Source organism: Crocodylus siamensis, chromosome 1 (genome assembly GCF_052110815.1).
Source record: "Crocodylus siamensis isolate JL-2025a chromosome 1, ASM5211081v1, whole genome shotgun sequence".
NCBI lineage: Eukaryota > Metazoa > Chordata > Crocodylia > Crocodylidae > Crocodylus > Crocodylus siamensis.
Genome location: NC_143395.1, coordinates 103969082 through 103982262, shown reverse-complemented (window position 1 = coordinate 103982262; position 13181 = coordinate 103969082).

The window sequence follows — 13181 nt, the reverse complement described above, 5'->3', positions numbered from 1 at the left end:
CTCTGGAGCTATAGTTAAGAATAGGGTCAATAGATGTGCAAGGGCTGGGCTTACTTAGTGTTGGTAGAGATCCCCAGGCTAGAGTTAGGGTTGTGGCCCCAGATTAGGTTGTTGTTGGGTTTAGTAGGGATTGGTAGGGGTCTCTAGGATTGAATTAATGTTGTGGGTTCCCAAAGAGGTGTTACACTTTGGATCTATGGAGTCTACAGAATAGGGTTATGGTTTGGGTTCCAAGAGACCCACAGACGATAATTAGAGTTGGCTTACTGGCTGTTCCCACATAAGGGGAACAGTTAGTGCTGGTATGGGTTTCAGGGTAGGGTAAGATTTCATCCAGGGGGACCCCAATATTAGGATAAAATTGGAGTTGTTAGGGACCGAGAAGCTATATGTAGATTAGGGTTACTGTTCGGCTGTGGCATATATCATAGGTGCCCCAGGCTAGGATAAGGGTTGGGTTTGCTAGAGTTCTCTGCACTAAGTTTAGGGTTGAATTTGACAGAGGTCCCAAGGCAATGGCTAGGGTTAGGGAAGGGGTTCTTAGGCTTGAATTAGTGTAGGAGGGAGTTTTGAGGCTCCCTGGGCAATGATTAGAGGAGGGATCAAAAGGCTTTCATGTCAAGGTTGTGATAGGATAGTGTTCAGTAGCAGACACCAGCACTAGCATTACATTTGGGTTAAAAGGGGCCCCTAGTTAAGGTTAATATTGGGATAAAAAGAGGTCTGAGTAGGAGTTGGGTTTGGGTATAAATGTTTCAGCCCTAAAGTTAGGCTTGTGGTTTGTAAAGGTCCCCAGTGTAGGGTAAAGGATGGGGTCTTTAGTGGTTCTCCTGACAAGTTTGAAGTTGAGGATGATAATTATTCTATAAGGACCCCAGAAGCAGGATAAGTTTGAAGTGGTAGGGTCTACCAACAAAGGTTAGGGTTAAGATTGGGTTTGATAGGAAACCTAAAGCTAGAGTTAGGGTTTGGGTCATTAGATCCCCTGGGCTAAGATTATATTATGTAACAGTAAAGACCTAGATTTAGGAAAAGTGGAGGTCATGCCAGACTAGGATTAGATTTAGGGTCATCGATGCTCAGGTTGGAGTACGTAAAGCGCCCTGACCTATACTTAAGGTTGGGGTTAATAGAGATCCCTAGGCTTGGTTTAGAACTGGAGCAGATAGGAGTTCCATGAGAGTGGGAGTTTCATTCCAACAGGCAGCTGGATTGGGTTGGTTCGATTTGATTTGGCTTGCAAGACCTCGGTTATGGTTAGTATTAGTGTTTGGGACAACAGGGATCCTCTGTAGGTTTTGTGTTGGGGATGGTGGTGGGAACTCCTAGGCTAGGGTTAGATTTAGGGCCAGTTGGAGCTACCTAGTTAAGATTAGAATTGGAGTTGGTAGGGTCCGTGGTCTAGGGCTTCAGGTACTCAAGTCCGTGAGTACAGTAGGGATCCTTGGGCTATAGGTAGGAATGAAAACCATCACCAGGTTAGAGTTAGAAATCTGGTTGGAAACATGGTGATGGTCTCCATGCTAGTCTTAGCAACAGGGTCTGTAGGAGTCCTGGGTAAATTTAGGACTTATGTTGATAGGGATCCAATGGCTAGGAGTACGGTTAGGGTTAGGGCCAATAGGGCTCCCCAGCCTAGGATTTGGTTGTGATAGGGGTTACTGGATTGAGTTTAGTGTTGGGATCAATAGGCTAGAGATAGGGTTGGGGGTCATTGCTAGGCTACGGTAAATCTATATTTAGAGTTGGACTCTGTAAGGCTACCTGGACTATGTTTAGGATTGAAATTCGTAAGTCTGGCCTGGCACCTGGTTTAGGGTCAGAGGTCAAAGGGGGCCCTGATTCAGAATAGGTGTGCATTTGGTAGGGCCTTCCAAACTATTGTGAGGATTATAGCTGGGGCTAGTAGGGGGCCTGAGGCTAAAACTGGGGATGGGAATGGTGAGAGCCTCCTTCCTAGCATAAGTTGTTTTGGAACTACTTAAAAAGACATAGTGGCCAACATACATCTGATAAAACTGTAGCAATGGTGAGACTACAAAGGATGTGCCTTCCAAGCTAATTATCCTGGTCTAGCAGTAAGCAGGCCTCAGGCATCAATTGTTGACAGGCAACACCCCCAGATGAGGCTCGATACTGGGGAAACTATCTAAGCAGTTAAAAGCAGAAGATGCATTTTGGTTTTCAGAATAACAGACCCTATTTCAGTTTAGGTCCAGAATGGTGAAGAGAGAAGGGGGTGTATAATTCTGGCTTTCTGAAGGGCAACCCTGAAGACAAAATATCTTGTAGTGATGAAATGCTTTACCAAATCATCAAGAGCTGTTATGCTAACAGCTCCATGTAATATGAATGACAATAGCAACAAAGTTAACTTCCAGCCACAGGCATAACAGGGTAATACTTCTCACACCAGCTAAAGTAAATGTCAGTGGTGACAGTCTCAGTAATGCCTGTGAATGTTAACTGCCTGAAGGAAGACTACAAGACAAAGTATTTCCAAACAACATATGGCCCTCACCAAACGTAGAGGGTAGATTTCCTTCCTCATACTAACTCCTTACTAGAACAGGAACTGTTTTTTGTGCATCACAAAGCTCAGAAAGTTTCAGAAATAATTTTTTTCTCTTGTGCCTGATTAGCTAAGTTTGCAGTTTCCCAAAGATCCTTTTTTGCCTCCTGTTTGCCTTCTCTGCAGTCCCTTAAGGCACAGAAACTTTAACGAAGTCCTGTACTATTTACCTTCATTATTTCTAATCACTGCCACCATGAAGGTTTTTTTTCCCCATTATGACGGAGGCATGAGAAAGGATGTGTTAACAAGGCCCCAGGGTCTGTAGCTGAACCCAGTATTTGGACATACTAAAAGAACATGATGAAAATATTTTGCGCTGTTGTCCAGTCAAATTATGGCTTGAATTTAGCCAAGCAGAATGTAAGCAAGTGCATCTTCAAAGTGTCATCTTGCAAATGAAGTGCAAAGGGTATTGTTAAATGTGTTGTCAACACATATAATTACTGACCTTATTAAGCATTTCCCAAAAGGCCATCTTTTTCAAAACAAATGGGCCTCCAAAGGATGATATCATATGTTTTAACTTTCCCAAAAACTTTTTTAAACAATTACTCTGGACTTTGTCACTAGGGAAGCACCTTGCCTTGTTAAGTTTGCTCATTTTGCCACCAGTGAAATCAGTGGCAATGATCTTGTTGATTCAAAGTCTGTAACTTTGCTTTGCTTTTAAACTTGTGCTATTCCTGAACTCTGAGACAAAACTGCAGGCCAATGGAGGACTATCCTGAGAAGTTAAAATTAAAAAAAATAAGGGAACATTATGGTTGAAAAAAATAAGATCTCTATCAGGAAACTGTAAAAGACAAAAATAGTTCCTAAGATACATTACATATCCTATACATTTGATCCTGTTCTTAAATAAATAACAAGCAGTATTTTAAAGCTTAAGAAAGAAAAGAGGAGAAAAAAATACTAAGTATAGATTCTAATTCCCTTTGGTTGTCTAAGTGGCAGTTTTTAATCATCTACGTGGTATTTTTGACATTTACATGCAGGTAGAAATTCTATTTCCTGGCAGTATGAACACACAAGTGGATACATGTGCAGTACACAAAGACTGAGCATGTGTAGTAGGCTATGGACATACAGTAGACCCCTAATTTACTTGAGTATTGGGTTCCAGGGGAATTTCGTGTAAGTTGAATTTGTGTAAGTCGGGACAACTTTCCCCATAGGAAATAATAGAATAGTAAGGGGTTGTGTCCCCCAAACATACCTTAGTCATAGCTTTTTTTCCCCTTTTCTCAGTGGAATCATCTTTAGGAAGCACGTCTAGCATTTCAACTATACATCTTGAGATGCCACTACCACAATGGTGGCATGATGGTGGCACAGCTTCGTTTGATTCCACCTGCAAATCTTGCGAGGAGTTCATGTATATGTGCATGTATATATGCAAATCTTGCGAGTGTTCGTGTATACACGTGAATGATGTGCATCTTGAGGGGCATTTTCCAGTCCAGACCCTAATGAAAAGTCACCTAAATGCAAGATACGCACAAGTTGGAATCACGTAAATCGGGGGTCTACTGTATGAGACTATGTGTGTGCACCCCATGTGGATGTGTACCAGTACCTAAGGCCCTCAAATGTAGGTAGCCAGATTCTTCCACTGTTTTAGTCCCAGTAGCTGAGCAGCTAGGGTAGTTGCCTGGGTAGCTGAAGACTTAGATTCCAGGTCCCTGTTGCCCGAGGGGGGGTGGACCTGCATCTTTCTGACTTCTTAACACAGCTCTCTAACCATGCTATTTTCCAGAACTCCTTTCTGAATCTGCCTCCATGGTAGCTAGATATATGGAGCTATGAGGAAACAAGTAAGTCACAGAGTCTATGACTTCATGAGATGGCTTCTGGCCTGAAAGAGGTGTAGAGGCCTGTGTTCTAGCCTGGAGCCTGGCACTGCCTTCCATCCATTTTATTTAATAAATATTAAATTCAGGTGGTGGTGGTTCTGCTTTCAAAGGAACCCTGGAGATGAACTAGATTAATGCCTGACGTGTGGTTAATGGGTAACCTCAGAAATCAGAGGTGTAGGCTCAAACCCTTTCTGTTTGTGGAGGAAGTAGGAAAGCCCTAGAACTTGAGTTTCTAGCTTCCTAGACAGCTGCTTCTAAATATTCAGCTACTGGAGCTAAAACAGGGAAGGATCTTCCTCCCTCTCTTTTACTGGTATTATATTTGAGGGGAAGAAGTTGGGGTGGGGGACAATCTGGCTATCTCTGTTGTACCCATGCATGGAAGTAGGTCACTATGTCTCTGTCCAATACTTAGTTTCTTAGATTTGTGTTGAGGCATGCACGTACTTAGGTGTCCACACATTCAGGGTTATGTGCCTGAGAAGCAAAATCTCTACATATGCATATGTGCCCAAAAAGGCACTTATATGACTAAAAATTACTATTTAGGTGACCAAAAGAAACGGCAGCATAGATGCTTAGAAATATAGACCAGTTTAACAACTTATCCTTTTCACAGTTGTGTGTCCATTTTAGGGTTTCTAGAATGCTTATCACTCCAGTGTCTAAGACCTTATCTACATTACACATTTCTAATGATATAGATACCTGAGCAAAGGTGTGAAAAGATCATGCCCCATAACCAATGTAGCTATGATTGCAAAACTCTTGGTGTGGGCATAGCTCTGGTAGAAGGTAGCTCCTCCTTTTCAGGGGAGCTGATGAAGCTTTTTTTAAAAAAGGACTGTAGACTCTAGAGGCCCTTGGCTGCCTCCATTATTTTCATCCATTCTCATCTGTTGTGCATCAACCACATTTCATTCCTACAGGCCTGACACTATGTCATATAACCGTCTTACTCTTGGTCATCCCAGTGGCCTTCTCTCCTCTGGCACTCTGAGGATTGCTTTGTCTTGTGTCCAGATAACTTCCATTCTTTCAACATGACCCAGCCACTGTAGTCATTGTGCTCTGATTTACTGTAAAAAAGACATACAATTAATGCAACTCATTAGGTTCTTATGCAGTATTTTTGTGTAATGGGATCATATTGCGCACCAAAGATTTTTAGTAAAATTTTCCTTTCAAAACAATCTAGTAGTATCTCACTGCTTGTGAGAGAACCCAGGGCTGACTGCCATAAGTAATATATGGTCTGACTATAGTTTTATAAACTTTAAGATGAGTTTTCCTTGGGATAAACTTGCGTGACAATAGGCTACATGTCCTGCTTCTTGTATTCCTTTAATTTTTTCCTTAATCATACAATCATAGAAAATTAAGGTTGGAAGGGACCTCAGGAGATCATCTAGTCCAACTCACTGCTCAAACCATCCCCAACTACATCATCCCAGCCAAGGCTTTGTCTAGTGGAGTCTAAGAAACCTCTAAGGATGTAGATTTCACCACCTCTCTGGGTAACCTGTTCCAGTACTTTAACACACTCCCTAGTGAGAAAGTTTTTCTTTACATCTAACTTAAACTTCCCCTGCTGCAACTTCAGACCATTGTTCCTTGTTCTGTCACCACTGAGAAGACCAAGTGCAAGGAACCATCTCCTCCCTGCAAGCGAGAGTCTCTCTCAGGAGCAAGCAAGGGAAGGACAGCACTGGCACCGAAACATGGACAGTTCACCGAGACAATGAGCAAAGCCAGCAGCAAGAACACAGAAGAGTCTTTGCCACGGCAAGGACAGTCTAGCTCCATTCTCTTTGTAACCACCCTTCAGTTGGTTGAAATCTGTTATTAAATTCTCCTCAATCTTCTTTTCTCCGTACTGAATAAGCTCAGTTCCCTCACCCTCTCCTCAGAAGTCATGTGCCCCAGCTCCTAACTATTGGTGTTGCCCTTTGCTGGACTCTCCCCAATTTGTCTACATCCTTTTCGTAACTGAGAGTGAGTGGTGGTCCAAAAATGGTCACAGCGCCCCAGATATGGCCTCAACAATGTCAGGTATAATTGACATTGAGAGAATAATCATTTCCCTCAATCTGCTGGCAATCCTCCTACTAATGCAACTAAGTATGCCATTAGCCTTTTTCGCAACAAAGGCACACAGTTAGCTCATATTCAGCTTATTGTTCTCTCTAACTCCAGGTCCTTTTCTGCAGAGCTGCTGCTAAGCCAGTCAGTCCCTAGTCTGTACTGGAGCATGGGATTGTTCTGTCCTAAGTGCAGGACTTTGCACTTGTCCTTATAGAACCTCATGAGATTTCTTTTGGTCTAATCCTCCAATTTATTGAGTTTCCTCTGAATTCTAGCCCTACCCTCTTGAGTATCTACTACTCCCTCCTGTGCTATGATGGAGCATAAATACATGAAGTGAGTCACTTGCTTAAAATGTGTGTTGTTTATTGTTATGTGAATTCCCTGATTTATGGCTGTCCTATTTACCAGCAGATACTGGTGAAGCTCTGGCATTAGAAGAACCCTGTTACTGAGTGTACTGCAGGGAACCTGACTGCTGCAGTGCATATCAAAGATAAAATGGCAGAAGATCCCACAATACAGACCAAGTCTCAGGTCCCCAGTTCAGGAAAAGGCATTAGTATGTGATTAGTGCTCTCTTAAATAGGTTTGTTTTCTTCAGTCAAGGCCTAAATCCTTACTTTCCAATACCTGCTCTTTCCTGCCAGTCACACATTAACTAGACTGTTCATGTTTAACTTCCTTGTTTCTGTTGATTTTTTTAATATAACTTTTCACCATCAGGCTGTTAGAAATATTATTAAAAATGCATAATGAATAGAGTGTTGTTAGAACTGCACAGTTTACATCTCGTACCTGATAAAAAGAAACACTACCAAGGACTCTTTGTGCTAAAGTATCACTCCCTTTGCCAATCTGTCAGCCGTTCTTACACTAAATCACTCTCAACCCTCATACTCCTCCAGTCTCTCTCTGCTTTTTATCGTGTAGATTACAGAAGTTGTAATTCAATTGGCTGTGTCCTTGGAAAAGGGAGAATTTCAACTTTTGGTGACCTAGGGGCTTTTCTGAGCGTGCGTAATTAGCTGATGCATATATGCCTATCCGCCCCGCATACTTAAGTAGTTAATTATAATGAACATGCGATGTATGAAGTGACGTATTTACATATATGTTTGTATGAACCGGAAATAAGTTGTAAGAGTTCCTGTTTCTGCAATACATGCCCAGGAGGGAGAGTATATAGAGCCGGCTGAGAGGTTTCCTTGGGGGCAGAGTGATCTGAGATTCTCTGTCTCTGCTCTGACCCTATTTGCAAATATACCTTTTGTGTTGCTAATAGTGTGTGCCTGAGGAATTATTATTCGCGAGCCTCCAAAAGAAACGAACCGCGATTTTCGCATCAAGGCTGCCAGTTAAAATCCAACCAAGGTCAGCAGAGACCAGAAGATTTTCTGGGTGATTGCTGTGCTATAACTTTTGTAAAATTCATGTGAGCTCTCAGTCCACTTTCTGGAAGATCCAGAAAAGGGGCCTCAGTATTGCATGCTAACTTCTAGGCACTTGGGGCAGCTTTCTATTGTTTTCTAAAAGCCAAGATGAACAGATTTAGTCAGCTACATGGTGGACTAAGTCCCCAAAATGCTACATAGCCACAAGTTGGTACTCTATTGCTGTCCATGTGCATAGAGCTATGTGCCCAGAACAGAGGAGAACCATAACTAACTGATAAGGTCTGCATCCTGATGATGGGGTAAGTGTTGGCACAGAGCCAAAAGAAGCCAGGTGTTTAATGACCTACACCTCCTGCCATTGGCCAGTGCTGTGGAAACCTATTGTCATTGGAGCATGGCAACACTGCATTCAGCAACACTTAGCCTTGAGCTGGCTCTGATGCCCACTGCTCCTTACATGCCACTCTGACCCCATCATTCTCCTCACATGCTGCTCCAACTCCTCACCTTCCCTGCACGCTGCTCTGACTCCTGCTTCTGGTGCCTCCTTTCACTCAAAATGTGAAGCTAGTATCATAATCCTAGCTATGCTACTATAATAGAGTACAAACCTGTGCATAAGTGATATTTGGGGACTTAGATGATCACATAGATGACCAGATGCAGTCATCTAGGCATCAAGAAAAGGATAGAAAGACATCCCTGGCTCCCAGAGTAGAATTCACAGCCCTAGGTTAGTCACTGAACCTACACAATGAGTGGAGAGAGTTAGGCACATCAGAATCTGATTAATACCATGATGAGTGAGGAGACACTTAGAGCAGGCAAGAGGAAATGTTTTAGGAAAGATGTGTTTGAAATCTCACCCTTCTCATAGGTGCAGGTACCTCAGAGGTATGCCTCATGTAAAAGAGTGCTCAGATTGCTCATGATTGCTCAGATGTTCAATATGAAACTGGAAATAGGCCTCTTGAAAGTCCCTGCGTTAGGGTCAGATGGGAGAGCAACAAAGGTGAATAGACCACCAGACCAGGAAGATGAGGTGGATGAGGCTTTCTTCAAACAGCTAGGGGGAAGTTTCCAGATAATAGGCCTTAGTTCTCATGTGGGACTTTAATCATCCTGATATCTGCTGGGAGGGCAATAAAGCAGTGCAGAGGAATCCAGGCAGTTTTTGAAAAGCATTGGAGATAACTTTCTGGTGCATGTGTTGGAGAGACCAACTAGGGCCTATGTGCTTATTGACCTGCTGCTCACAAATAGGGAAGAATTGATGGGGAATGTAGAAGTGGATGGCCACTTGGACAGAAGTGACCACAGGATGATTGAGTTCAAGGTCCTGAGGAAATGAAGGAAGGAGAACAGAGTAAGGATCCTGCATTTCAAAAAAGAAGACTTTGACTTGCTAAGGGCAAGGATAGGCAAGTATGGGAAGGATCCCCTGGGGACTATTTAGGGTTAAGGACTATTTGGAAAATCTGGACCATGGGGCCTTATGTGATGCATCTGAGGGTACTGGGGTAATTGGCTAATGTGATTGTACAGCCTCCAGCCATTATCTTCAAAAACTCTTGGCCATCAGTAGAGGTCCCAGATGACTGGAAAAGGGAAAATATACCACCCATTTTTAAGAACAGAAAGAAGGAGGAACCAGGAGTCAGTTCTGGAGCCCGTTATGTTCAATATCTTCATCAACAACCTGGAAGATGGGATGGAGTGCACCCTCAGCAAGTTTGCAGATGACACCAAGCTGCAGGGAGTAGTTGATATGCTGCAGGGTAGGGCTAGGATTCAGGATGACCTTGACAAATTGGAGAACTGGACCAAAAGAAATCTCATGAGGTTCAATAAGGACAAGTGCAGGGTCCTGTACTTGGGATGGAATAATCCCACGCACCGGAGCAGGCTGGGGACTAGTTAAGCAGCAGCTCTCCAGAAAAAGGACCAGGGGGTTACAATGGACAATAACTTGAATATGAGTCTACAGTGTGCTCTTGCTGCCAAAAATGCTAATGCCATACTGGGCTGCATTAGTAAAAGTGTTGCCAGCAGATCAGGAAAAGTGATTCTTTCCCTCTGTTCAGCACTGCTGCGGCCACATCTGGAGTACTATGTCCAGTTTTGGGGTCCCCATTACAGAAAGGATGTGGATAAGTTTGAAAGAGTCCAGCTGAGGGCAACAAAAATGGTTAGAGGGCTGAGGAACATGACTTAAGAGAAGAGAGGAGGGGAGAAGACTGAGAGGGGATTTAATAGCAGCCTGCAACTACCTGAAGGGTGTTTTCACAGAAGATGGAGCTAGACTGTTCTCAGTGGTGGCAGATGACAGAATAAGTAGCAGCAGTCTCAAGTTGCAGCAGGGGAAGTTTAGGTTAGACTTCAGGAAAAGTTTTCTCATGAGGAGGATAAGAAGGCACTGGAGCAGGTTACCCAGAGAAGTTGTGGAATCTCCATTCCTGGATGTTTTTTAAGACCAAGGTAAACAAAGCCTTGGTTGAGATAATCTAGTTGGGGGTAGTATTGCTCTGAGCATGGGGTTGGACTAGATGACTTCCTGAGGTCCTTTCTAATCCTAATTTTCTATGATTTTATGAACTTTGAGCTGCATAGTATCAGAGAGAGATTCAGTCTAGAATCCCCTCCTGTAATTAGGTGCTTAAATCATTTCTTTAAAAAATGAGAGTTGTGGTCAATCCTTTCAAAACATGGCTGCTAGTAGTGAGGCTTCCTCTTTCATTTATGCAAAAGGTCAGTGATTAAAGCATTCACCCAGGATGTTAGAGACCTGAGTTAATGCTATTTTCCAGCCTGAGAACAGTCAGACCCACAACTTTGACTTTCTAGGATAACACCTTACCTATCTGGCCATAATCTGTGCTGAGATCCAGGGGCTAGGGACCATCCTTCTGATTAAAGCTGTTCCACTTTGCATAAAAGAAATCAAGATTGATTCATAGGGGTAGGGAGAAAAAGCAAGAGAGAATGACTTTGTAGCTTTGTCATTAGTGTCCTCTGCTTACGGAGAAGAGAGACATGGGTTTTGATCTCTGTTCCCAGGTCAATCTAATCTATGAGTCTGCTAATGTACTTTACAGTAAACAGTCATTGACCAACATATAAAGACGGTCCTTGGAACCCAAGCCTTTCCCAGGTCAGCCCTAAGTCCTCGACTATAATCATGATCCCTGTTTCCCTTATTGCATGAATCTTGAAATACTTCTGTGAAGTGGCCCAGCCTCAACAGGTGGGATGGAGAAGACTTCCTGCCAAGCTTCTGGAACTCCGAACACCATGTAGCCAAGTGGTTATGGCACTCACCTGGGAAATGGAAGCTGTATGTTTGAAGTAGCTACTGAACTCAGGTCCTCAATATCTTGGCTTACTGCTCTGATCATTGAGCTAATGGATACAAAGGGAAGCAGTGGCTCCTATTCACCTATGTTGTTGAATTAAAGGGGCTGTGGCTGCTGTGTTTTGTGTCCCTCTGGGTGCATGGGAGAGGTGCTCTGAACCTGTCTACTTGATCTGGTCTGCTCAGGGACCTCATTGAGTTACCTGTTCGGCCTTACCAAGGAGGCAATTCTGGTCAGGGCTTAACAGAGATGAAGAACTTTATGGGTGGAAGCTTGGACAAGGGCAGACAGGCAGGAATGGTGGATGGTTTGGATGCCTGAATTCCACTTACATTCTAAGTTAAGTATTTTGTGGGGTTCAGGCCTAAGTGTCCATATGAATACCTTTCCTTTTGGGGTGAATTTTTTAACAGGTTCAGCTCAGATATCAAGAACTGAACAGCTTGTGTTCCTAAATAATTGCCTCCAATGCACGATAGCAATAAAAAGGCAATCTGAAAATAACTGTATTGTTGCATCTATGTGCTACCTATTTAATAGATGTCCATGTGAAGGTTAAAGCAGCATCTTTCATAAGTATAATTTTAATTTTTGGTTCTAAAATTATAGAACTTTATATCATAGAATCTGTGAGACAGCGTTTGCTAGAGTGTATTGCTCTTTCTAGGGTCCTGCTAATTCCTTGAGGTAAATCATTGGTTAAAAACCTGGCAATAGGAAAGTTTAATCCGCTCTTTAACCAGCAGGGCTGTAGAGTATGAGGTCAGTACTCTAGAGAGAGGAATCCTAGAACCAGGCAGTCTAAGGGCCTTGTTAACCTTATATTGTGAGCCATGCAAATGTTGATCAGTGCTAGTGCTAGCGTGGAGTTTGGAACAGTCATGCCCTTAGTCTAGAAACCCTCTCTGACTGTCTCCCACCTGTACAGCTGTGACTTGCCACTAGAGGCCTGGTGAGCAGGGACAAGACTAGGAGCTGTAGTTGTGAGTTGCCACTACAGGGCTAATGAGCCAAGACAGGCTTCTATCTGTGCACTGGGGGTGGGGTGTGAGAGATCCTGGGATACTAGAGGACTTCAATTTGAGCAGCACATCTGTGGGGAGTAGCCACACCTTAATGGAACAGGAGCTGGATAATGATAATCCTGCCCTGGGGTAGCATAACTTTGAGCAGCATAACAAGTGCTTAAAACTACTTTAAGTTGTTAATGGGCAGACACTCCAGTGGTTAAGAGCTCCAGGAGCCATTCAAAATTATCGTGTAACAAGACTAACTCTAACTCAAAGACGGAAAGGGTTTCAACTCTGTATAGTGTTGCTGGAAAACAAGCCACTCAAATGCTAACAACAAATGCAGTTGTCTCTAGATGGTTATTAAGTATAACATGAAAACAGCAAGGTTAAGCTTATTAACCAATAAATAAATGGATTCGTCAATAATGCTGGATAGGGCTCATCAGCCATCTTTGGACACACAGATAAGACTATCATGAAAAACAATCATCCTCAAATGCGAAGGATTACCTAACAAAAAGAATCAATGTCAATAATAATCAATAACGTCAGGGGTGAAAAATTATTACTGAGTTTCTATACATAATTACTTCTCCAAACATTACCAGTGGCAGCCGTTCCTGCCATATGATTAATTTACAGTAACAACTCCTGGGGTGTTTTCTGTTTTACCTGTATTATGAATTGAAATTCAGTTTTATATTTGAATAGTTGCATTTATATGTATTTAATCCCACTGAATTTCTTAATAAGATACTGCATTTTTAATCTTTGAAGTACTAAAACATGAAATGTGTCAACCTTCAATGACATAAACTGTGAGGCTTTGGACAAACTGTTTTCATAGGATAAAATTGATTCAAAGTGCACATGCTTTCAGAGATTTTAAAAAATATTTCCAT